Below are 23265 nucleotides of genomic sequence, written 5' to 3' on the forward strand. Positions count from 1 at the left end.
AGTATCTGAGGTTACTGATATTTCTCCCGGCAATCTTGATTCCAGCTTGTGCTTCTTCCAGCCCAGCGTTTCTCATGATGTCCTCTGCATAGAAGTTAAATAAGCAGGGTGACAATATCCAGCCTTGACGTACTCCTTTTCCTCTTTGCAACCAGTCTGTTGTTCCATGTCCAGTTCTAACTGTTGCTTCCTCACCTGCATATAGGTTTCTCAAGAGGCAGGTCAGGTGGTCTGGTATTCCCATCTCTTTCAGAATTTTCCACAGTTTATTGTGATCCATACAGTCAAAGGCTTTGGCATAGTCAATAAAGCAGAAATAGATTATATAAAACCCATTCTCCTTATTGATCAATTGAAGCAGTGTAGCAAGAAGCAAGCACTGTATGGACTCACCTTGTTTCCCAGGAGTTTGTAGAGGAGCTACCCCATGTCCGAGGTCAGGGGCGGGGGCCGAGAGGAGCTACCCCCTCTCCTCATCCGAGGTCAGGGGCGGCGGCCGAGAGGAGCTGCCGCACACCGGAGGTCAGGGGCGGCGGCCGGGAGGAGCTACCCCATGCCCGAGGCCAGGGGCGGCGGCCGGGAGGAGCAACTCCACGTGCAAGGAGCAGTGGCTGCGCGGGCGCAGGAGGGCTGAGAGGAGCTACTCCACGTTCAAGGTCAGGAGGGGTGGCGGTGAGGAGATACCCCTCATCCAAGGTAAGGAGCAATGGCTGTGCTTTGCTGCAGCAGCCGTGAAGAGATACCCCACACCCAAGTTAAGAGAAACCCAACTAAGATGGTAGGTATTGCAAGAGGGCATCAGAGGGCAGACACACTGAAACCATAATCACAGAAAACTAGTCAATCTAATCACACGGACCACAGCCTTGTCTAACTCAATGAAACTAAGCCATGCCGTGTGGGGCCACCCAAGTCGGGCGGGTCATGGTGGAGAGGTCTGACAGAATGTGGTCCACTGGAGAAGAGAATGGCAAACCACTTCAGTATTCTTGCCCTGATAACCCCATAAACAGTATGAATCAGCCATAGATACACATATATCCCCTCCCTTTTGAACCTCCCTCCCATCTCTGTCCCCATCCCACACCTCTAGGTTGATACAGAGCCCCTGTTTGAGTTTCCTGAGCCATAAAGCAAATTCCGGTTGGCTATCTATTTTACATATGGTAATATAAATTTCCATGTTACTCTTTCCCTACATCTCACCCTCTCCTCCCCTCTCCCCACTCCAGCATTCTTGCCTGGAAAATCCCATGGACAGAAAAGCCTGGTGGGCTACAGTCCATAGGGTTGCAAAGAGTCAGATATGACTGAAGCGGCTTAGCACAATAAGTAAATTGGCACCCAAGGTACACCAGCCCTTGTGCTAGGCACCCAGGCACAGATAATAAGATGTCTCTGATCTCCAGGAACTTGGATTCTAATGAGAAAGACAGACATTTAAACAAGGAGTAATTATAATATTATCTGAATAATGATGATGGGCATGACACCATCCAGTAGTACTTGGGCCACCTGATGTGAAGAGCCGATTCATTGGAAAAGACCCTGATGGTGGGAAAGATTGAGGACTGGAGGAGAAGGGGATGATAGAGGATGAGATGGTTGGATGGCATCACCAACTCAATGGACATGAGTTTGAGCAAACTCTGGGAGATAGTGAAGTAGAGGGAAGTCTGGCGTGCTGCAGTCCATGATGTTGCAAAGAGTCAGACACGACTGAGCGACTGAACAATAACATGACACCATCTAAGAGGGGAGAAGTAACTCCCAATTTCTCTTGGAAATACCATTTTCTTGAGTTTAATTTCTGAGTAAGTAATACATTATCATTTGAATCTCAAGTACAAAAAGGCATTTGATCAAGTCCCAGGACCAGCCACCCATTTCCTCTTCCCAGCTTCCTGCCACCCCTGCCACCAGACATCAAGAGAGAAAATGATTAACCTCACAACAGAACAGTGACCATCAGTTAAACCTGATCCTGACTCAGGCTAATCAAAGAATTATTTCATTCCCAAATACTCTCTAAGAAGTCATCACTGATTGCCTGCTTGCAACATCTAAAGCAAGATGGAGAAGGAAATGGCAACCCACTCCAGTGTTCTTGCCTGGAGAATCCCAGGGACGGGGAAGCCTGGTGGGCTGCCGTCTATGGGGTCGCACAGAGTTGGACACGACTGAAGTGACTTAGCAGCAGCAACATCTAAAGCAATGATTTTTAGTCTCTATCTTCCTTAATACACCTACAGCATTTCCTACTCGCTACACTTTGTCCTCCTTGAACTCTTCAGGGCACCACATTCAAGCTTCCCTTCCAAGTTATCCAGTCCTTTGCCCCAGTCTCCTTTGGCCCACTCTTTAAGGGTTGGTGTTTCCATGCTCCCAGTCACAAAAACCACAACACTCTCCCTCAAGACTGCTTCATCCCTGTTAGATGAGTCTCAAATCTCACCTCCAGCCTGACCCCTCTCTGGTCGAATGCTCAGGAGTATCCGACTCTTTTGCAACACCATGGAAGTTCCTCTGTGCATGGGATTTCCCAGGCAAGAATCCTGGAGAGGGTAGCTATTTCCTTCTCCAGGGGAATCGTTCTGACCCAGGGATCAAACCTTTGTCTCTTGTATTGGCAGTACCACCAGCACCATCTGGGCCTATGTGTATCTGCCTATTTGACATCTCTCAACAGTTTGTTCACAGATCCTCAAGCCTGAAATATTTAAAACTAACCTCAACTCCTTTGCTCTACATCTCCCTTCCTGCTATATTTTTTATCTCAGTCGGAGACTGACGTCACCATGGCCTCAGGCACCGTATCTGGGTATTCTCTGCCTTTACTCCCGCTTCCTTTGTCTGTCCCCAGTTCCTGCGGAGGCAGTGCGGTCTAATGGTCATACGTAGCAGCACAGTGTGCAATATACACAGCACAGCACTGCAGGCTGATCTGGGTGTCAACTTGAGTTCTAGCCCTTATTGGACTATGGTTTTTGCAAGAAAGACAAAACTGAAGTCCCACTACAATCAGCATGGTCAAAATGAAAAGAATGTGGAATAAAGGGCAGTGCACCTCTAATGGAAATTTCTACAATGATTCATTCATTAGTGTATAGCCTAGGCTACTGTGCCACTGTCAATGCACGAATCATTATATCTATAAATGAAACAAAATTTCTTTTCATATTATCTTTTCATTTTTGATGTCTAGTGTTAGGAATACATATAACAGCTACAGTGTTTTATATCATCTAAGATGGTATTGATGTACTGACAAATGATTCATCTTGTCAATTTATAGTACTGATAAATACAGTACAGTCCTATAAATGTTTCTCTTCATTATGGTTTTCTTAATAACATTTTCTTTTCTCTAGCTTCTTTATTGTAAGAATATAGTAGATAATACAAAACACATTTCAATTGACTGTTTATGTTATTGGTGAGGTTTCTGGTCAATAATAGGCTATTAGCAGTTAAGTTTCGGAGAAGGCTGTGGCACCCCACTCCAGTACTCTTGCCTGGCAAATCACATGGATGGAGGAGCTTGGTGGGCTGCAGTCCATGGGTCGCTAAGAGTCGGACACGACTGAGCGACTTCACTTTTCACTTTCATGCATTGGAGAAGGAAATGGCAACCCACTCCAGTGTTCTTGCCTGGAGAATCCCAGGGACGGGGGAGCCTGGTGGGCTGCCATCTATGGGGTCGCACAGAGTCGGACACGACTGAAGTGACTTAGCAGCAGCAGCAGCAGCAGCAGTTAAGTTTTAGGGGAGTCAAAAAGTATATTGGGATATATAGGTGTTGGCGCCTCTAACCCCCATGTTGTTCAAGTCAACTTCAATTACCAAAAGCCATATATGTGAAGTTGACAGGGATGAGCCTATGATTATTATGTATTTTTAGGTAAAGATGAGTATAGGAAAAACAAAACATACAGTAGTAACAGGAAGTCATGCCACTTTTAACTTTTTGTAGTCTTTGTGAAGCAAAACTAGAATAACTTTCAAATAATTTTTACACTTCTCTGTAAAAATACAAGTGGTCAGGAAAAGTTTTTGTAAATAACTATTTGAAACTTGCAAATACTGTCTTTACTATTTTGAACATGAATCACCCAGAAAATCAAGCAGCATTCTAATACAGATTCAAGACCACCCAGTTTAATTGCTTCAGATACCTATTAAGCGTGTATGCATGCTCAGTCACTCAGTTGTGTCAGACTCTGCGATCCCACGGGCTGCAGGCTGCCAGACTCCCCTTCTCCATGGAATTTCCCAGGCAAGGATACTGGAGTAGGTTGCCATTTCCTCCTCCAGGGGATCTTCTCAACCCAGGGACTGAACCCATGTCTCCTGCATCTCCTGCATCGGCAGGCAGATTCTTTACCACTGAGCCACCTCAGATACCTATTATTATTTAAGAAATATTAACTCTTTACTAAAATCACCAAAGGATTAAAAATTATTCAAGCATCTCACTCTCATTCATTCCCCCCTGGTGCCTGCTTTTGTCTATTTCAGTCAATGAACAGCAGAATCTGCTGCTAAGGAGGAAATGAAAAATGAAATTCAAATAATCATGGCCTATCTCCTCGTCTCCAAGTCCCCCTTCCCTGCCCCAGCCCCAATTCATGAAAGGAAACAAAACTTTCAGTCTTTGGGGGTGTTATTGCTTGACTAACAATCACTGTAGGGTTTTTTAACAGCATGCTCCGTTGCTGCACTTTAGGTGTATTTCAGAAACCCTTACCTACATGTAAAGTACAACTGCACTGATCACTAATTAGTAAATCTGGGAAAGAGTAGGTAAGACACTGGAATTAGCTAAAGTTTATAGAAATGAATTTCAACGTTGTGATACTCAGGTTGGTCCTATCTTGCGTATACAAACAAAATTAGTGTCCAAGTGCAGACACATGTCTAAATACGTTAAACTTCACTCCTCCGATAATTTTAAGAAATGCAAAAGCATCCCAAGTGTGTATGTGTGATACATAGTTGTCCCAATGCCAGAGCTGGAAACTTTCATGATAATCAATGCTATGCTATAAATTACTAAATTATTAAATAATTTTTGTGCTACCAGTGGAAAAAAATTGAAGCTGTTTGAGACTGTGAACAAAACTCTATGACATTTGACATTCTGAATTAGGATGTTCTAATTTTAAGTCTGCTGAGTTTAAAAACAAAAACAAAAACATTCATTAAGATAACTTTGAAGAAACTGAGTTTACTTTCAGGAATCCTCAAAAGTAAAAACATTAGAATCACATGAACCCCACTGTTAAAATTTAGCAGGATTTCATTTTGACATTTGATTGGTCTGTTCACTGTTCAGAAAGTGTGCATGAAGCTGCTTCTCATTTGGGGAGAGAGACTTCAGGAGAGCCTCACAAAAAGTTGCTAGTAAGATTTTCTTGGAGGCAAGCCTCCTTCCTCACCAGTGAGACAATTATTTGAAACAGTTCCAAATAACCTTACCAGCCCATGCTTCTTTTCAAAACTGTTTTGCATGCACCTTGCCAGTAATTTCCTGTAATACTCCTGGGATGGTCAGTCAAGAGATTTGCAAAGTAGGTATTTTTAAAATTTGCTATAATTGAATTATACCGTAAGAGACTCAACTTGTCTTCATGAGTAATATTAAGATAAATCCCCAGTAATGTCATCCTTAGGTTATTCTCCTCATTCTCTCTTACTTTCTACTGGATATCCTATAGCATCATTAAAAGAAAACCCATGAAGGAAAGATTTAAAAACAGGGCACTGTTTATTGTGCAATTCTCATGGTAAAAAGTATTTTACATACTTTGTGTGCTTTAAAAGGGAATTAACAAAATGATTTAAAATGTATATCTCAGTTTCTTCAAAGTTATCTACATGTGTATAATGGATGAGAAACACTTCCCCTGAAATCTATATTTTTACAATGTATATACCTTTACTGATAATATTGAAACTAGATTCAATGTAGGATCCTAACTGTTCTCAAAGTTGACTTTTACATGGGTCAACAGCAATCCCATTAAATAGAAAATTAACAGGATTCAATGACATTTCAGGTTTCTTTCCTTAATGACCAATACTGATTGCCTGTCAAAACATCAATGGTGCAGTTGTTAAGTGTTTGCATTGTTCAGTTTTATTTTTCAAAGTTTATCTAAATAGGCCAAGACATTTAAGTACATTCCCCAGTTGAACTGGCCCAATATTAACTTGTAGAGAACACGAGGGTGGAGAAAACAGGATCAGGAATATATGTCTGTACTGATAAAAGATTCAGTCAGGATTCCTTTTGTATGTTAACCTGAAACTCTTACCTACTATTCATGAAATGTCCATAATTCTAAACATGATTTCATATTTTAAACATACAATGATTTGCCTCAGTAGGAAACTAGTCTATGGAGTCTGGAATTTGTTAAGTTCACCAGATTTCAGGAAAGCTTCTGGGGCAAAAGGGAAACAGAAAGACTAAAGCATTCTTCTTTGTTTACACACTCAATAAAAATTTATTCATACACTCTTACAAAATGTGTACACAAAACATCCATGTAATTCCAACTTCACACTCACCAAAGGAACTCCAGGTTGAAGAGCAAGTCATTGTGCAAGCATTAGCTTACTCTTAACTATTTTACAGATGCACCAAAAATGTCTGTGTCATTACCATCACTTAACATGACAGTTTTCATTCCAATCCCAAAGAAAGGCAATGCCAAAGAATGCTGAGACTACCGCACAATTGCACTCATCTCACACACTAGTAAAGTAATGCTCAAAATTCTCCAAGCCAGGCTTCAACAATACATGAACTGTTAACTTGAAGATGTTCAAGCTGGTTTTAGAAAAAGCAGAGGAACCAGAGGTCAAATTGCCAACATCCACTGGATCATGGAAAAAGCAAGAGAGTTCCAGAAAAACATCTATTTCTGCTTTATTGACTACGCCAAAGCCTTTGACTGTGTGGATCACAATAAACTATGCAAAATTCTGAAAGAGATGGTAATACCAGACCACCTGACCTGCCTCTTGAGAAACCTATATGCAGGTCAGGAAGCAACAGTTAGAACTGGACATGGAACAACAGAATGGTTGCAAAGAGGAAAAGGAGTACGTCAAGGCTGGATATTGTCACCCTGCTTATTTAACTTCTATGCAGAGGACATCATGAGAAACGCTGGGCTGGAAGAAGCACAAGCTGGAATCAAGATTGCCGGGAGAAATATCAGTAACCTCAGATATGCAGATGACACCACCCTTATGGCAGAAAGTGAAGAGGAACTAAAAAGCCTCTTGATGAAAGTCAAAGAGGAGAGTGAAAAAGTTGGCTTAAAGCTCAACATTCAGAAAACGAAGATCATGGCATCTGGTCCCATCACTTCATGGGAAATAGATGAGGAAACAGTGGATACAGTGTCAGACTTTTTGGGGGGGGGGCCTCCAAAATCACTGCAGATGGTGACTGCAGCCATGAAATTAAAAGACGCTTACTCCTTGGAAGGAAAGTTATGACCAACCTAGATAGCATATTCAAAAGCAGAGACGTTACTTTGCCAACAAAGGTCCGTCTAGTCAAGGCTATGGTTTTTCCTGTGGTCATGTATGGATGTGAGAGTTGGACTGTGAAGAAAGCTGAGCCCCGAAGAATTGATGCTTTTGAACTGTGGTGTTGGAGAAGATTCTTGAGAGTCCCTTGGACTGCAAGGAGATCCAACCAGCCCATCCTAAAGGAGATGAGTCCTGGGTGTTCTTTGGAAGGACTGATGCTAAAGCTGAAACTCCAATACTTTGGCCACCTCATGCAAAGAGTTGACTCATTGGAGAAAACGCTGATGCTGGGAGGATTGGGGGCAGGAGGAGAAGGATGACAGAGGATGAGATGGCTGGATGGCATCACCGACTCGATGGATATGAGTTTGGGTGAACTCTGGGAGTTGGTGATGGACAGGGAGGCCTGGTGTGCTGCGATTCGTGGGGTTGCAAAGAGTCTGACACGACTGAGCAACTGAACTGAACATGACAGTGGTCTCAATGTTTACTTATCCAGGATCAAACCCATTGAAATATGTTCTCAAAAACTATGTCTGGATCACCAAGTAGCTCTTTAGACATCAGTATTTTTACTGCTGCTGCTGCTAAGTCGCTTCAGTCGTGTCCAACTCTGTGCGACCCCATAGACAGCAGCCCATCAGGCTCCCCCATCCCTGAGATTTTCCAGGCAAGAGAATCCAACCACTGGAGTGGGTTGCCATTTCCTTCTCCAATGCATGAAAGTGAAAAGTGAAAGTGAAGTCGTTCAGTCATGTCGGACTCTTAGCGACCCCGTGGACTGCAGCCCACCAGGCTCCTCCGTCCATGGGATCTTCCAGGCAAGAGTACTGGAGTGGGGTGCCATTGCCTTCTCCGAGTTTTTGTTTTTTTTTTTTAACTACTTCTTATAAAAAGGCCAAAACACATTGTTTGCAGATTGCCTTTCTTTAGTGGAAAGCTGAGCACTGAAGAACTGACGCTTTTGAAATGTGGTGTTGGAGAAGACTCTTCAGAGTCCCTCGCAAGGAGATCCAACCAGTCCATCCTAAAGAAAATCAACCCTGAATATTCATTGGAAGGACTGAAGCTGAAACTGAAACTACAATACTTTGACCACCTGATGCGAAGAACTGACTCACTGGAAAAGACCCTAATGCTGGGGAAGATTGAACGCGGGAGGACAAGGGGACGACAGAGGATGAGATGGTTGGATGGCATCACCGACTCAATGGACATGAGTTTGAGTAGGCTCCAGGAGTTGGTGATGGACAGGGAAGCTTGGCGTGCTGCAGTCCATGGGGTTGCAAAGAGTCGGACACGACTGAGCGACTGAACTGAAGGGAACTGAGTGGGGAAAAGTTCCTTTTAAGTTCAAAGATTCAAAGACTGTGACTTATGAGGGGAAAGCAGCTTGTTATTTAAAAGTAGCATGGCGACTAGGCCAAAGATGTGGTACCCACAGGGGAACAACCAGAGAACACGACCTTCCTGTCTTCTCACACAGTCTTCACCTTGGACCTCCAGCCTTGCGCATCTCGGTTTGTGTTTATTTCCAGGGAGGGTGGCTGCACTCCCAGGAGCCCGGCGAATGAGGCGGGGAAGCCAGAGGTGTTCGGAAGCCGCTTGGTAAGCCGCTCGGTTACGGGGCCTCCGTTGTGGGCCGGGCAGCATCGCTCACTCCCGGGCCGGCCGGCCGCCGCTGCCCGAGCCGCGCAGGGAGGGAAGCGGCTTACACTAGGGATCCGGGTCCGGCGGAGGGAGCAGTGAAGACGTCCGAGGACACTCGTCCCTCTGAGTCCGCGGTCTGGACCGCGGTCGCCTGGCTGGCTGGTCCCGGCGCCAGCGGGGCACGGGAAGGAAGGTGGCGCGCCTTCCAGAAGCACCGCTCGGTCTGTCTAGGGTTGCGAGGATCGGGGACGGCGGCTCCGGAGAGCGAGCGAAGCCGACCGACCCGCGTCGCCCGCCGGCCCTCGCCTCCCAGGAGCCGGAGCGGCGGCCCCTCAGAAAAAGCCCTCGAGGTGCGCTGGGCAAACGGCCCCCGGCTACCCGCTCCGCCCCGCCCCCAGCTCCGGCGCCGCCGCCTCAGGCCCCGCGGGTCCCGCCAGCCGGCGCGCCACTTACCCGCAGCGAAGCGATTTACGTAGCGGACCTCGTCACTGCTTACGGACGCGAGGAGGTGGGACGACGAGCCCCACCGGGACCGCCGCCGACCCACGTTGCCCCACGTCAGTGCTGATGCGGCCGCGGCCTCCCAGCCGAGCGCGATCCAACGCGGCGTCGCAGCCGCCCGCCCGCTCGCGGCCTGGAGTCCGCGCGTCCACCCGCCCGCCCCCGCTCCGCGCCTGTCCCTGCCCCAGTGGACGCCGAGGAAATCCACGCTCGAACCCCGCCCCCTGCCGGCCGCCGGTGGTGGTGCGGCGCCGACAATCCAACAATTGAATGGAACGAGGCAGGGGGGGGGGGGGGGATGAGGGGCGGGGCCTGAGGGCGGGCTGGAAGGAGGGGTCTGAGGTGGGAGGAGGGGCCAGGGGCGGGGCCTGGAGAAGGAAGTAGGCTGGGCGGGGAAGAGGACCGCGTTGCAGACGGGTTCTGAAGCGGTGCGGAAGAAACCAGAAGTGGCCTTGTGGCACCTGCTCTAGGAAGTCAATCCTTAGAAAACTGCTAACCCAGGCGGTCCCGTTGTGTGTGCCGAAGTGGCTTCCCTTTGGATTTCCCCCGCTGCCAGGCAAGGCCCGGGAGCGCATCCTACCGACACCACCCCGCCGCCGCCGGCCACGAGCCCCGGAGACCCCGCCTGCCGCCGATCCTCGGCGACCTTGCCAGGGTACCGGGGTCCCCATTTGGTGATTTCACGGAGGACAGGAAGGCTTTTTGGTAACAAGCAAAACCCTCGCCTGGAAGAGGGGAGAGTTTCGTTTTCGTCTAGCTGGAAACCCGGGGTTTTCTAATAATAGGGGCGGTCCCGGCCGATAAAACGGTCACCTGGTGTGTACCAGGAACTCTGTTATAACGGTGACCCAACGTCCGACCTTAGGTTCTCAGTAGTGGGTCACACCGAAAACTGCCGTCAGGGACACTATTTGAAAAGTTGCTGAGTAAAGAAAATAAGAGCGTAAGTCACGTAGTGCAGGTGGAGAAGGGCAGCTTTGAGAAATAGTAGCATCCCAGTGCGGTTCTCCCAGAAGGGGAGAATCCTGAACTGTTCAGTGCTAGATTGTTGCCATTCCGACGTACTGTCAGCAGTAAATGCTTGCTAGCAGAGATGAGAGGGTAATAACCTGGTCGGTTCACGTCCTCCTTTCCACATTAGCAGAGCTTTGAAATTCTTCCTGGACAATAGTCGATGCCTGCCTCCTCCTCCTGTTAAAAATGAGGGACATTACAAAGCTAATAAAAAAGTTAACCAAATCCTTTTTCTGTGTGTGCTGAGGTAAGACTGGCACAGGATATTTATTCATAAGTAATCAATGAAGCTCATTTTAGTTCAGAAAAAAAGAGAGAGCGAGAGAGCCATTAGAAGGAATGAGAAGGAAAGAAAGACCAGAATGCTAAACCTGAAAAGTCATAACCTTTGTTTTGGTCAAGGTTGACCATGTGCTGGAAGAGTAGATTTTTAGCTTCCAGTGATTTATGGGGAATTGTGATCACTCTCCTTCCCAAAACATTGTTCTCCACCTACTTGTTTATCACTAAATTTTTTTAAACAAAGTGTACATTCTTTGTAGATAGAATCCATCAGACAGAGGACTTCAAATGCAAATATGAGTCAGAGGGGGCCGAAAAGAATTTGCAGCCCGTGCCAGTGACAACTCAAGACAGAGAGCCTGTATCCCTGTTGTTGTTCATTTGCTAAGTCGTGACCAACTCTTTGGGATCTCGTGGACTCTGCAACTGTGGCACTTCAGGCTCTTCTGTCTTCCACTATCTCCCGGAATTTGCTCAAATTCATGTCCATTAAGTAGATAATGCTATCCAGCCATCTAATCCTCTGCTGCTCCTTTCTCCTTTTGCCTTCAGTCTTTCCCGGCATCAGGGTCTTTTCCAGTGAGTTGGCTCTTTGAATCAAGTGGCCAAAGTATGGGAGTTTCAGCTTCTTCAGCCTCAGTCCTTCCAGTGAATATTCAGCATTGATTTCCTTTGGGATTGACTGGTTTGATCTCCTTCCAGTCCAGAGGACTCCAGCACCTCAGTCCGAAAGCATCTATTCTTGTATCCTTAGGAGCTTTCACAAGCACCACTTAACCATGCCCAAATAGATCCAAATGACCCAATCCTGCCTTCTGGCTTTTTGTAATTGATCACTTTCCTGACTCTTCTCAGCCCCATTCAGCCCCTCCCTGTTCTTCCATTCTCCTTTAAAACACTCCATTGCCTTTCTAAAGTTGATGTTGAATTCAGTTCATGCTAGACTCTTTTTCTCTATTGCTATAGTAGATAGGGGGCTTCCCTGGTGGCTGAGTGGTAAAGAATCTGCCTGCCAATGTTGGAGACGTAAGAGACACAGTTTCGATCCCTAGATCAGGAAGATCCCCTGGAGGAGAACATGGCAACCCACTCCAGTATTCTTGCCTGGAGAATCCCACGAACACAGGAGCCTGGCAGGCTACAGTCGATAGAGTCACAATGCGTTGGGCACAACTGAAGCAACTTAGCACACAGGTGCATAGTAGATAGGTGATTAAAACCACTTTCACTAGTGTTAGCTTTATCTGACAAGTCACAGAAAGCCATTAAATCATTAAATATCCAATATCCTTGCAGTCAAGGATATTTCCCACCCATGAAGGCAGAAAACGGTGATTGCCCTTCCTTTCCTTCTCTGACTTTCTTCATTAGAGAGATTTTTTTTATACCTGCCACACTCCCTTTCCCAACAGTTAGGTCCACCGTGGGTACAGTGTTCTCCCTCTGTCATGCTGTGCTTTCCTCATAAATCCCACATGTATGCCATACACCCCACATCTCTGCCTTCCTCTTGCACCCCACACCTATGGCTTCCTGTCATTCCTCCTACCCCCACATCTTTGCCCATACTCTCTTTAGTTTCTCCTTTTTTCCTTTTTGACTACCATTTAGTTGCTAGAGGAGAAAATCAAAAGCACCTTTTTTTCCTTACTTTCTCTGATTCTATTTCATTTAGAAAGCCGGAACACATAATCATGTTCATTATGGATTTTTGCATTAAATATTCTTTTTAAGTATTACATTCAAATGTCATTTATTTTGATTACTGAGTTCTTGTGCCATCATAAATTCTGTGCCCAAGATGGGTGGCTCTCTCCTATCATGGTAACCCAGGCTTGATCTGTGACTTATATTCAAATTTTATCAATTTTCCCAGTGTTATTCTCAGTAACTGTCTTCTCCCATCCATGATCCCATTGGAGTCATGCATTGCACTTACCTGTTTATATCTCTTTATTCTGGAACTATTCTTCAACCTTTTTTTTCCCCTTAACCTTGATATTTTAAGTAGAATAGTCCAGTTATTTTGTAAAAGGGCAATTAAAAAAAAACTATTTATGGAGAACAGACTTCAAGGAGAACAGTCAATAGAAATTACCTTATAGGTTAAGTAGGCTTCATGGTACTATTGTTTCTACTATTTTGGGCATGGGAAAGTATTTTTCCTTCTAAACAATTTCTCATCAAACTTTTAGAATATAATTCATCTATAAATTTGATGTTATGTTCAAATTCAGAAATTAATGAATTGGTGATAAAATGTCCCTAACTGACTCTTGACTGATGATAATCAAGATAGGATGGATTTTTTTTCATGCTCTTAATTCCTGGAACAGGCCACTACAGGCCCTTTGCACATGCCCATTCCCTCTGACTGTTAGCTTTTCCCTTTTCTCTTTTCCTGGTTAATGTCTATTCATCCTTCAGAGCTTAGCTCACTGTGTCTTGTTCAATGAAGCTTCCCTTTACTTGGCAGACTGAATTCAGCCCCTTTAACCATTTATGTATCCTCATTTTATCCTCTAATATCCTCTAATATCCTCTAATATCATTTTATTAGATTTATCTTTTGTAGCACTTATCATAAGTTTAATTAAGTAATTATGTCATCATGTATTTAAAGCCCATCTCCCTTGCCAGAATGTAAACTCCATGATGACATCTGTCTTATCCAATGCAGTTTGCCTGATAACTTCTGAGTTATTCCTTAATTCAATAATAGGGAGAAACTATGACATTATGGGTAACATCAATACAGTTGCATCCTCGTATTAGGCTCTTACATAGCTGTTCACCTGCTTTTGTTCTACTTATCCAGTTCAGGGCCATGTGCTAGAGATGATTAATAACTGTTTTCTAAAAAGATGAGGAATAAGATTATGTTATCAAATGAACCATGTGAAAAATGAACTTGAAAGATTAGCCAGTGCCTCTCTGTAAAACACAAGGGAAATGATACCCATATTATTTTGCATATAAAATGCCTTATTTTAAAAAACATATCTATTTAATTGACTGAGTTGGCTCTTAGTTGTGGCACGGGGAAATTTTGGTTTCCCTCAGGGCTCTCTGGCTCAGTAGTTATGGCATGCAGCTTTAGTTACTCTGAGGCATATGGGATCTTAGTTCCCCAACTAGGGATGGTTGGAAGGCATATTCTTAACCACTGGACCACCAGGGAAGTCTCTAAAATGCCTTATATATATATATGCATTCTCCATCAATAATAAGTATTTTAACTAGAATTTAAAATTTAAAAATGTAAGGCCATGACAAACCTAGACAGTTTATTAAAATACAGAGACATTACTTTGCTGACAAATGTCTGTATAGATCGGAGAAGGCGATGGCACCCCACTCCAGTACTCTTGCCTTGAAAATCCCATGGACGGAGAAGCCTGGTAGGCTGCAGTCCATGGAGTCGCGAAGAGTCGGACATGACTGAGCAACTTCCCTTTCACTTTTCACTTTCATGCACTGGAGAAGGAAATGGCAACCCACTCCAGTATTCTTGCCTGGAGAATCCCAGGGACGGGGGAGCCTGGTGGGCTGCCAACTATGGGGTCGCACAGAGTCGGACACGACTGAAGCAACTTAGCAGCAGCAGCAGCAGTCTGTATAGGCAAAGCTATGGTTTTTCTGGTATTCATGTATGGATGTGAAAGTTGGACCATAAAGAAGGCTGAGCACCAGAGAATTGATGTTTTTGAACTGTTATACTGGAGAAGACTCTTGAGGGTCCCTTGGACTGCAAGGAGATCAGACCAGTCAATTTTAAAGGAAATCAATCCTGACTATTCATTGGAAGGACTGATGCTGAAGCTGAAGCTCTAATACTTTGGCCACCTGATGCAAAGAGCCAACTCATTAGAAAAGACCCTGATGTTGGGAAAGATTGAGGGCAGGAAGAGAAGAGGAGACAGAGAATGAGATGGTTGGGTGGCATCACTGATTCAGTGGACATAAATTTGAGCAAACTCCGGGAGATAGTGAGGGATAGGGAAGCCTGCTGTGCTGCAGTCCATGGGGTCACAGAGGTAGGACACGACTTAGCAACTAAACAACAACAACTAGAATTTACCAGGTCCTCGCTGCTACTGACAAGTACTAAGTTGTGTCTGACACTTTTGCACCCCATGTACTACAACCTGCCAGGCTCCTCTGTCCATGGGATTTTTCCAGGCACGCAAGCATACTGGAGTGGGTTGCCATTTCCTTCTCTAGGAGATCTTCCTGACCCAGGAATCAAACCCAGGTCTCTTGGTCTGCTGCATTGGCAGGCAGATTCTTTACGACTAATGCCACCTGGGAAGCCCTTGATCTTCATAAACTGACAGCCTCTTATTTTGTAGGTTATAGTGCCATCATGTGGATACTTGATTTTCCTAAGATAAAATGTAACATTTTTGTCATAGAGACTAGAACACTATGACTGGAAACCCGGCCATCCCACACCCAGGCACTACTTATAATCCATACTAGTTACCATGTCTGGCTGAGTGAAGGTTCATTTGGGGACTTCTGAATCTTCATTGTAAGCATGCAGAATTTGGAAACATTCATTTAAATGATAAAAGAAACCTTACAAAATACAATAGCTTGAAGATGCCCACAATCCCTATGATCATCAGGTTATTTTGTGTGTCTAAGAATCCACCTGCCAATGCAGGAGACGTGGGTTCGATCTCTGATCCGGGAGGATCCCACATGCCTCAGAGCAGCTGGGCTCTGGAGCCACAACTACTGAACCTGTGATCTAGAGCCTGGGAGCTGCAAGTACAGAAGCCTACAAAGCCTAGACCCTGTGCTCCACAGCAAGTGAAGCCACCGTAGTGAGAAGCCGGCACACTACAACTAGCGATAGCCCCCACTCACCGCAACTAGAGGAGAGCCCTCACAGCAGTGAAGACATAGCACAGCCATAACTAAATAAACTTTAAAAATTAAAAAAAACAATAAAGCATACAGATGATTAGCTAGATGAAGAGCCACATAGGTCTGGAAGGGTTCCAGTGCACGAGCTTCTTCTGTCCCTTGGAGTTGGGGTATGCCAGAATGAAGCAGGGCAAAGGCTAATAGAGTTTTGCCAAGAGAACTCACTGGTCATAGCAAACACCCTCTTCCAACAACACAAGAGAAGGCTCTACACATGGACATCACCAGATAGCCAACACTGAAATCAGATTTATTATATTCTTTGCAGCCAAAGATGGAGAAGCTCTACACAGGTCAGCAAAAACAAGACCGGGAGCTGGCTGTGGCTCAGATCATGAACTTCTTATTGCCAAATTCAGACTTAAATTGAAGAAAGTGGGGAAAACCACTAGACCATTCAGGTATAACTGAAATCAAATCCCTTATGATTATACAGTGGAAGTGAGAAATAGATTTAAGGGACTAGATCTGATAGAATGCCTGAAGAACTATGGATGGAGGTTCGTGACATTGTACAGGAAACAGGGATCAAGACCATCTGCAAGAAAAAAAAAATGCAAAAAGGCAAAACGCCTCAGGAGGCCTTATAAATAGCTGTGAAAAAAAGAGAAATGAAGAGCAAAAGAGAAAAGGAAAGATATACCCATTTGAATACAGAGTTCCAAAGAATAGCAAGGAAAGATAAAGCCTTCCTCAGTGATCAATGCAAAGAAATAGAGGAAAACAATAGAGTGGGAAAGACTAGTGATCTCTTCAAGAAAATTTAGAGATACCAAGGGAACATTTCATGCAAAGATGGGCTCGATAAAGGACAGAAATGGTATGGGTCTAACAGAAGCAGAAGATATTAAGAAGAGGTGGCAAGAATACACAAAAGAACTGTACAAAAAAGATCTTCACAACCCAGATAATCACGACGGTTTGTGTGATCAATCACCTAGAGCCAGACACCCTGGAATGTGAAGTCAATTGGGCCTTAGGAAGCATTACTATGAAGAAAGCTAGTGGAGGTGATGGAATTCCAGTTGAGCTATTTCAAATCCTAAAAGAGGATGCTGTGAAAGTGCTACCCTCAATATGCCAGCAAATTTGGAAAACTCAGCCGTGGCCACGAGACTGGAAAAGGTCAGTTTTCATTCCAATCCCAAAGAAAGACAATTCCAAAGAATGCTCAAACTACTGCACAATTGCAGTCATCTCACACACTGGTAAAGTAATGCTCAAAATTCTCCAAGCCAGGCTTCAGTAATACTTGAACCGTGAACTTGAAGATGTTCAAGCTGGATTTAGAAAAAGCAGAGGAACCAGAGATCAAATTGCCAACATCCACTGGATCATGGAAAAAGCAAGAGAGTTCCAGAAAAACATCTATTGCTGCTTTATTGACTATGCCAAACCTTTGACTGTGTGGATCACAATAAACTGAAAAATTCTGAAAGAGATGGGAATACCAGACCACCTGACCTGCCTCTTGAGAAACCTATATGCAGGTCAGGAAGCAACAGTTAGAACTGGACATGGAACAACAGACTGGTTGCAAAGAGGAAAAGGAGTACGTCGAGGCTGGATATCGTCACCCTGCTTATTTAACTTCTATGCAGAGGACATCATGAGGAACGCTGGGCTGGAAGAAGCACAAGCTGGAATCAAGATTGCTGGGAAGGATATCAATAGCCTCAGATATGCAGATGACACCACCCTTATGGCAGAAAGCGAAGAACTAAAGAGCCTTTTGATGAAAGAGGAGAGTGAAAAAGTTGGCTTAAAGCTCAACATTCAGAAAACGAAGATCATGGCATCTGGTCCCATCACTTCATGAGAAAATAGATGGGGAAACAGTGGACACAGTGTCAGACTTTTATTTTGGGGGGCTCCAAAATCACTGCAGATGGTGATTACAGCCATGAAATTAAAAGTTGCCTACTCCTTGGAAGGAAAGTTATGACCAACCTAGATAGCATATTAGAAAGCAGAGAAATTACTTTGTCAAAAAAGGTAAGTCTAGTCACGGCTATGGTTTTTCCAGTAGTCATGTATGGATGTGAGAGTTGGACTATAAAGAAAGCTGAGCGCTGAAGAATTGATGCTTTTGAGCTGTGGTGTTGGAGAAGACTCTTGAGAGTCCTTTGGACTGCAAGGAGATCCAACCAGTCCATTCTAAAGGAGATCAGTCCTGGGTGTTCATTGGAAGGACTGATATTGAAGCTGAAACTTCAGTATTTTGGCCACCTCATGCAAAGAGCTGACTCATTTGAAAAGACCCTGATACTGGGAAAGATTGAGGGCAGGAGAAGGGGACGACAGAGGATGAGATGGCTGGATGGCATCAGTGACTCAATGGACATGAGTTTGAGTACACTCCGGGAATTGGTGATGGACAGGGAAGCCTGGTGTGCTTCAGTTCATGGGGTTGCAAAGAGTCAGATACGACTGGGCAACTGAACTGAACCACCCCACCAGGCCCAACCTGGTGTTTACCAACCTGGAAACTCTCAGAATCTCACAGTTTAAAGGTTTTTATGGAGACTGCATCATGCAGGTGAACGCCAGCTCCCTTCCCTCACTGTAAGCTTAAAGTTCCAAGCTTCAAATCCTGGCTTGGTCTTCCTGGAGACCAGCCTCCATCCTGAAGCTATCCAGAGGCCACCAAAGATGCTTCTGTCACTCAGGAAATTCCAAGGGACCCATGAACTTTGTGTCAGGAACCAAGGGCAGTGACCAAATGTATATTTCTTCCGTTTTTTTTTTTCTTTTTTGACTGTGCCATGCAGCATGAAGTATCTTAGTTTCCCAACCAGGGATGGAACCTATGCCCCCTCCAGTGGAAGCATGGAGTCTTAACCACTGGATTGCCAAGGAAGTCCCTGAATACACATTTCTTATTATGTCACAATTAGCCATTCAGCAGTTGTGCAGAGGTATCTCATCATTTTAATTTGCAACTTCTCTAGTGACTAAGGATGTTAAGTTGAGTAACTTTTCATGTGCTCATTTTCCCTCTCTATATCATAGGTGAAGGGCCTTTGTTTATTTAAAAAAATTTTGTATAACATTGGTCTATGAGAATTACTTACACATTCCAATAAAAGTCCTTATTATGTACATGCTTTGCAAGTATTTCCTCCCTGTCTCAGCTTGTCTCTCTACATTCCTAATAATGGACTTTGAAGAGAAGTTTTAAACTTTGATGAAGAAATCCAGTCAATTAATTTGTTATTTTTTGAATCAAGCCTTCAGTGTCATACCTAGGAAATCTTTGCCTGGAGAACAAAGATTTTTCTCGTGGGTTTTTTTCCAGAAGAATAATAATTTCAGATTTTACCGACCCGGCTGTTAAAATTTTATTTATGGTTAGGGGACTGTGAAAAAGAAATCAAGGTCCAAAGTATTTTTTTGCCATGTTCTAGGTATTCTTGCCTCAAAAATCCTATGGACAGAGGAGCCTGGTCAGTTACTATCTACCCTTTTTAATGTAAATGGAATCACCTCAACCTGGCTCAGGAGAGCAATAGAGTCTAAGGAAAAGAATCTTCTTTATCTCAGCACACTCAGCCTTATTGCTCAGACCAAAAATCTGATAATAATCTCTGAATCTTTTCTTTCTCTCACTTAGAAATGGCAAACTTGGGAATTTCCTGGTATCCATGGATAAGACTCTGCACTTCCACTACGGGTGGGGGAGGGTGCCTGGGTTTGACCTTAGTCTGGGAACTGCAAGCTGTGGTCAAAAAAAAAAAAAAGGGGCAAATCCATTCATGCTACCTCTAAAATAATTCCCTAATCCATCCACTTCTATCTTCTATACTCAAAACCCTAATCCAAAACACTAGTATCTTCTGCTGAAATGCTGCAGTAATATCCTAACTGGTCTCTATTTCCATTCTTCACCATGTTACAGAATGAACTGGGTCTCCCCACTCAAATTTCCTATGTCCTCATAACATCTGAATGTAATCCTATTTGGAGCTAAGGTCTTCAAAGAGGTGATTAAGTTAAAATGAGGCCATTAGCGTGGGGACCTAATCCCATATGACTGGTGTTCTCATAAGAAGAGAAAGATCTCAGCAGTGTGCGCACAGAGGGGTGGACATGTGGAGAGAAAGGAAGTCATCTGCAAGTCAAAGAGAGGGCCCTGGGACAGTTCCTCCTCTTATGGCCCTCAGAGGAAACCAACCCCCTGGCTCCTTGATCTTGGACTTCCGGCCTCTGAAACTGTGAGGAAACAAACTTCTGTTGTTTAAGGGAACCCAGCGCATTGTGTTTTTGTTGTGGCGGCCCTAGAAAACCAATACATCCTCCTATGCTGCTGCTAAGTTGCTTCAGTCATGTCCAACTCTGTGCGACCCCATAGACGGCAGCCCACCAGGCTCCCCCGTCCCTGGGATTCTCCAGGCAAGAACACTGGAGTGGGTCGCCATTTCCTTCTCCAGTGCATGAAAGTGAAAAGTGAAAGGGAAGTTGCTCAGTCGTGTCCGACTCTGTGCCACCCCATGGACTGTAGCCCACCAGGCTCCTCCATCCATGGGATTTTCAAGGCAAGAGTACTGGAGTGGGGTGCCATTGCCTTCTCCGATAGCCCACGAATTTTCATTTGCTTATTGTTACCTATGTGTGTGTGTGCTAAGTCGCTTCATTGTGTCTGTCTCTTTGTGACTCTATGTATCACATCCTCCTAGCTCCTCTGTCCATGGGATTTTCCAGGCAAGAATACTGGAGTTGGTTGCCATGTCCTCCTCCAGGGGATCTTCCTGACTCAGGGATCAAACCTGCATCTCTTAAGTATCCTGCATCGGCAAGTAGGTTCTTTTCCACTATCGCCACCTGGGAAGCCCTTAGCTTAAAAACCTCCAAGGATTTCCCACATGGTTAGGATGAACTCTAAACTTCTCATCATGGTATACAGAGTCCTGCTGCTGCTGCTGCTGCTGCTAAGTCACTTCAGTCGTGTCCAACTCTTGGCGACCCCATGGACTGCAGCCTACCAGGCTCCTCCATCCATGGGATTTTCCAGGCAAGAGTACTGGAGTGGGGTGCCATTGCCTTCTCCAATATAGAGTCCTACCCACACATTTTTTGATTTAGCCTCCAGTCTTCTAACTATTAATTCTTTGTTTCAGTAATTGTTGAGGATATTTTTTTTGTCTCATCTTTCATAACCCTCTTTATATTTTACAAACTAAAATTTTAATTTTTTATAACTTTATATTTCATAACTCTGTCTTTGTATTTTACATATAAAATAGATTGTCACATTTTCTTTGTGTGAAATTTTTTTCTTATAGTGTTTATTGATTTTTTTTTTAAATTTAAGGAGGCTGCTTCTTTCAGGAGCCAGATTCACTGCTTTTCATTAAATGTGTAACTGACATTAACTGTACTCCCTTTTTTGTACATAATTATTTAATTTGGGGGGGAACCCAAATCCAGGCCACGACATTTAACCCTTGCTGAATGTCATGCTATTTGTTTCCTTTCTGGACCTTGAATATGTCTTTAAGTATCTTTATTCTGCATTGACCTATAAATTTTTTTCCCCAGAGATTTTGATTTATTTAATCTGAGTTGCGATCTGGGAAGGATCTTTTAAAAGGTTCCCTAAGTGATTCTAGCTAAAACTGAACCACTGCAAGATCAACAAAGTAGACAGGGTTGGTAGAAGAATCTAGGCTCTCAGGTGATACAATTCTGATTACTTTCTTCTGTCCGTTGTGAGTTCCTTTATTTTTTTTTTAATTTGTTTATTTTAATTGGAGGCTAATTACTTTCAATATTGTAGCTGTTTTTGCCTTGACCTATAAAATGAACTGTTGTTGTTTAACCGCTAAGTCATGTCCAGCTCTTCTGGGACCCCATGGACTATAGTCTGCCAGCCGCCTCTGTCCATGGGATTTCCCAGGCAAGGATATTGGAATGGGTTGCCATTTCCTTCTGCAGGGGATCTTCCTGACCCAGGGATCAAACCCATGTCTCTTGCATCAGCAGGCAGATTCTTTACCACTGAGCTACCTGGGAAAGCCCATAAATTGAATTAACTGGACATTAATTGAGCACCTAGTATTTGCACATTACTATGCTTTCCTAAAATTTTATCTATCTTTAACACAACTAAGAACCAGAACAGCGGGCCAGCAGTCCCTTCTTCCCACCACGCCAAGTTTCTAGGCAACCAAGAAAAATGAGAAGTCAAAAAGACTGAGAAGGCAGAGGGCAGGAGAGAAAAGAGAAAAGAGACCAAAAGACAAGATGCTAAGCTCAATGGGAAAAGTAAAGAAATGTCTTGCACCATCTTCTGTATATGTGTGTGTGTATGTTGTTAAGTGTGTATGTGTCTCATAGTAACGTTTTTGTACAGCTAATACACTGTATTTGAACTCTTACAGATGTCAGAGAGAGAAATGATTCACCATAAAGTTAATGCAGCTTTAATTTCCTCTCCAAGGCACTCTGTGGAGTCCTAATATATTTATTTGTTATTTTATATTTTTTTTCTTAAGGACAACCTCTCAAATCCTGGATCTGGTGAGGTTACATTTTATTGCAAAAATTTAGATTAAATATAGAGGGGGAGGGATGAATGGAGGATAGAATATGAGGTCAATATTAGATCCAAGAAGCTTGAATGAACACATTTTGAGTCAAGTAGATTTTGGGTGAGACTACCTAGAAGGCTCATTGGTCTTTGGTTTAGAGGATTTGCAAAAATCCAACTGATTAGACTTCGAATGAAAAAAAATATCAAATTATAGAGCTTTCCCTACTGATTTTATAACTAGCTCTTTCCCTTTAAAGGTAGCATTATTCAGTTTAGGTTTTATGGAATTTCAACAATTTGGAATGGAAATAACATTGAAGATCACCTAGTTCAAGTTTCTTATTTTATCAAGGAGTCACAGATTTTTTTTTTAAATTTTATTAGTTTGCTGCTGCTGCTGCTGCTGCTAAGCCACTTCAGTCATGTCCGATTCTGTGCAACCCCATAGACGGCAGCTCACCAGTCTCCCCCGTCCCTGGGATTCTCCAGGCAAGAACACTGGAGTGGGTTGCCATTTTCTTCTCCAATGCATGAAAGTGAAAAGTGAAAGTGAAGTCGCTCAGTCGTGTCCAACTCTTAGCGACCCCATGGACTGCAGCCTACCAGGCTCCTCTCCCCATGGGATTTTCCAGGCAAGAGTACTGGAGTGGGTGCCATGCCTCTGCGATTCTATAGTTTATTTATTTATTTTTGGCTGTGCTGGGTCTTCACTGCTGTGCAGGCTTTTCTCTAGTTGCAGTGAGCAGGGGCTACTCTTCCTTGTGGTGCACTGGCTTCCATTGCCATGGCTTCTCTTGTAGAGC

At 44.0% G+C, this 23265-nt stretch overlaps 1 protein-coding gene across 9 annotated transcripts in view; it reads right to left on the minus strand.

Moving 5' to 3' along the window:
* CREM (cAMP responsive element modulator) overlaps positions 1-9832 on the minus strand; it is a 67992-nt gene extending 58160 nt beyond the window's left edge. For 7 of the 9 annotated variants that reach the window (XM_010859859.1, XM_010859852.1, XM_010859850.1 and 4 more), the window contains exon 1: positions 9652-9832. The gene's annotated coding sequence lies outside the window, so the exon portion shown is untranslated. Of the gene's footprint in view, positions 1-8990; positions 9611-9651 lie in introns of those variants that run through there. The other 2 variants (XM_010859851.1, XM_010859856.1) reach the window with 2 other exon arrangements.
* Between the last annotated feature and the right edge of the window lie 13433 nt (positions 9833-23265).

The sequence above is a fragment of the Bison bison genome, unplaced genomic scaffold (genome assembly GCF_000754665.1).
Source record: "Bison bison bison isolate TAMUID 2011002044 unplaced genomic scaffold, Bison_UMD1.0 scf7180017864461, whole genome shotgun sequence".
Lineage (NCBI taxonomy): Eukaryota > Metazoa > Chordata > Mammalia > Artiodactyla > Bovidae > Bison > Bison bison.